We start from the raw sequence: 3,739 nt of genomic DNA on the forward strand, positions 1-3,739 counted from the left end.
TGATTATTTAGATAAGTAGTTCTTAACCAGGGATCAACATCAGAATCAGAAGCTTTCCCAAAACACAACAGACTCTAGAAAATTTAATTCTAGAAACAAAAGGTAACTAAAAATTCTAAATTTTTAGTTAATTTAGTTAAAAATTTAATTACCTAAATTAAAAAAAAATTCTAATTACTAATGTTTGTATTTGCGGACGTGCTGTATCCATAACATAATTGTGAAAAAGGAACAAAATAGGAAAATTTTTTTGAAACTAAGCAGTTGTGGAAATGAGATAGCTTATGAAACTGACTCTGAGGAGATTAAACTCGAAAAGGTCAAGTTGAGATCTACAATATAGAAAAAAAGATCAAGATGTGTAAAAGGTTAAAGATCCAGAGGTATTCGAGAATTGGGAGATTCAACATTTGTCGAATAGCAGCTTCAGAAAATGGGAACAGAAACATGGAGACAGTAGAGTCAAGGAAAATTTCTTGGACAGATGATTAAAATTGGAGCTTTCAGATAAGGCCTGTCGAGGGTGAAGCAGGAAAAAAAAAAGGAATCTAAGAAAAAACAATCAGAAAAATAGATTACCTATGGAGCATTAGGTATCTCAAGAAAAATTCCAGATAATAAGTGGTAAAATTGTATTGTCTTGAAAGCTTTTCTGTGTGTTGGTGGTGTGTATGGGATGGGTGGGTCCCAGTTTTATAAATAAAGGAGTTACGGAATTTCAAGTAAATGCTTCTTCAAAACAAGTAGGTTTTTTTCTTTAAAAATCAAATCAAAATTAGACTCCTTAAAAAAAAAACACTGTTGGGGCCTCCCTGGTGGCGCAGCGGTTGAGCGCTGGGTTGCGAAGCTGCCCGCAGCCTCTGCAACGCCGGTTCGATTCCCAGCTGCTCCCGGCCACCAGAGGAGGGTCCCACATGGCGCGCAGACCTCTCCTGCCGCCCGCTGCTCCCCTCAGCAGTGTACTTCGGTCCTCTGCCTGCTCTGCTCCCCTCTCTGGCTCTGGTGAATTCTCTCACCCTCCTGCGCTTCTGACTGTACCCAGTGCATGTATAAACAAAAAAAAAAAATGAACAAACAAACAAATAAATAAATAAAACATGCCTCTATTTAAAAAAAAACAAACAAAAAAACACTGTTGGGCCTCCCTGGTGGTGTAAGGTGTTGGGCACCACACTATGGGGGTGATCCGCAGCCTCTGCAGCACAAGTTCTGTCCCTGGCTGGCCAGGGAGCAACTCACATGGCACAGCAGGCCTCTCCTGATGCCCTGCTGCCTCCCTCAGCAGTGTACTTCTGTCAATCTGCCTGTTCTGTTTCCAACTCTGTCTCTGGTGAATCCTCTCACCCCCCACCCCCATCTCTGGCCTGTACCCCAACTCTTGTATGCATAAATTTTTTTTTAAAGATTTATTTATACAAGCACTAGGTACAGTCAGCAGCACGGGAGGGCGAGATAACTCACCAGAGCAGGGAACAGAACAGGCAGACCGACGAAATACACTGCTGAGGGGAAAGCGGGCTTGGCAGGGGAGGTCTGCGCACCATGTAGGACCCTCCCCTGAGGCCGGGGATCGAAATGGCGCCACAGAGGCCGCGGGCAGCCTCGCAGCCCAGCGCTCAACCGCTGCGCCATCGGGGAGGCCCCATAAATCTTTAAAATAAAACCACCGTTTCAAGAACATCAAGATGTGGGGGTTCTCAGTTTTCTTTTTAATTATTGAACATCAATTCTAAACCTATAAATTGTAAACCTAGTTGTTATTAAGGACAAAAATAAATGCATTTCTTGCTTTCATCCAGCTTTTCTGAAAAAGTTAATAAAGAAATCCATCCAAGGAAAACCTAAATCTAAGAAATAACTATCAATAGTTACCAAAAAAAACCCACCTAACCCAACAATATAAACAAGTGCATCGAGAAGAATCCTGCAGTAGAGCCTTGCAGCACACTTACAGTGGTGGGTTCTCTGGGAAAACATCTTCAAGAAGAAAATAAATACTGTGACTCCAGCGTGTTCCAGATGAGATGAAAGCATGGGGTTTTGCTCAATGCTATTAAACAGGTAAACAGACACTCAGGAAAAACAAAAGCTCCACAGGAATGACATGACTCTTACAAAAGGAAGGTACAAATAGCATTACTTTAAGCAATTGATAAAATAGTAAAAACAGTTTCTGAAACAACCAGGTAAAAAACCTTGCAGTTCAGAAGGAAGAAGGACTATTGATATGATATGCTGAACTCAAGTATACTTCTCTGGATTTATAATAACGATTTTTCTGTCTTGATTTTTAATTTTACTTACAGATAAGCCTTTCCTTATTGACTGGTACTAAAGATCATCCTAAAGTAGGTTTAGAATTTAATCTTTGTCCTTTAATGGTATCTTTTGACTTACTTGATAAAGTTGATTTGATTTTACCACCTAGAAACTTAAAATGTTCCCTTTAAGAAACATGTTGAACAATTAAAAAAGGACAACTAATGAGAACCTTACTTAATATTCTTGAAATCGTACCTTTTTTTTTTTTTAAAGGAGTCTAATTTTGAATCCATGTTTAAAGGGAAAAAACCTAACTTGGTTTGAAGAAACATATACCTGAAGTTCTGTAACTCCTTTAGATTTAGTTTGTTTTCTTCTGTTAAAAATGACATTAAACATACAAACACAAAAGTGTAGATCTATTGAATCCTAAATTTTGGGGTGAGCCTGGTCTCATGAATTTTGAAAACACGTGATTTTAAGCACTGATTTAAAAGTGCTTACAGCCAGTTTTCATGGCAGAGAAAAAGAGGAACAAGAGTGAGTAGACTTGACACTAATTGCGAACAGTTGCCCATTTTCCTTCGTGTGACTTTGGCTCACTGGGATTGCAGGGGTTGGGAGTTCAGGAGTTCACGGGCGAGGGGTGAAGTACAGCAAGGCTGCAAGCCGGTTTTCCCGAGGAAGCCTGCCTGCTGCGCGGGGGCACAGGCGCTGAGCAGCGGCGGTCGTCTCTGGGCAGCTGGGCAGTTGCGACTCTTCCAGTTGGACCCCATCGAGCCCTCTGGCACAGGCATGCTCAGTCGAGAAGTCAGAGGCGTGAGAAAGGGAACTGCCTAGTGCAATCGGTCAGGGCTCCCCAGTCCCTCGAAATTTACGCGCGCATTGTCCAAAACCGCTCTTGAGCGCAATTTGGCAGACAAATCCCGCACAGATGTGACGGTCTGGAGCGGGAGCGCTCGAGTCCTCACTGAGAACAGGTACAAAGCCCTGCCCTCCCGTCCTCTCTAACCTTACACTGGGGAGCTGCCAATCTCTACCTTTAAAAAAACGTCAGAAATAATCCCGGTCTGATTTTTCTTCGATTTGTAGCCTCGGTCTAGTCCGCCGGTGCGTTTCCGCTTCCGGTCACATGACCCGGGCTCCCAGAGCCCTCCGCACCCCGGCCCTTGGTTCCCCCTTACCCCCCGCGGCATCTTCGCTCGCCTCAGACCGACACGTCACTTCTCGGCGCTCAACCAAACTGCTCGGAACACGTTCTCTGCGCGCTCTCTCTCTCGCAGCCGGCCTATCACAGCGCGACGGGAGGAGGCAGTCCCGCCCCCCCGGGGCTAAGCGATGGCTGTATTGTCCAGTTAGAAAACAGGAGCGCGGCTCTGTCCACGCCTCCGGGCCTGATAGACAGTTCTGCTATCCTATCGCGTTCTCAAGGTGTCCTATCGGCCCTGTTCCAGCCAATGGGGAGCGTCCCGGGAGA

Source organism: Talpa occidentalis, unplaced genomic scaffold (assembly GCF_014898055.3).
Source record: "Talpa occidentalis isolate TD23 unplaced genomic scaffold, MPIMG_talOcc4v2.1 talOcc4.12, whole genome shotgun sequence".
Taxonomy (NCBI): domain Eukaryota; kingdom Metazoa; phylum Chordata; class Mammalia; order Eulipotyphla; family Talpidae; genus Talpa; species Talpa occidentalis.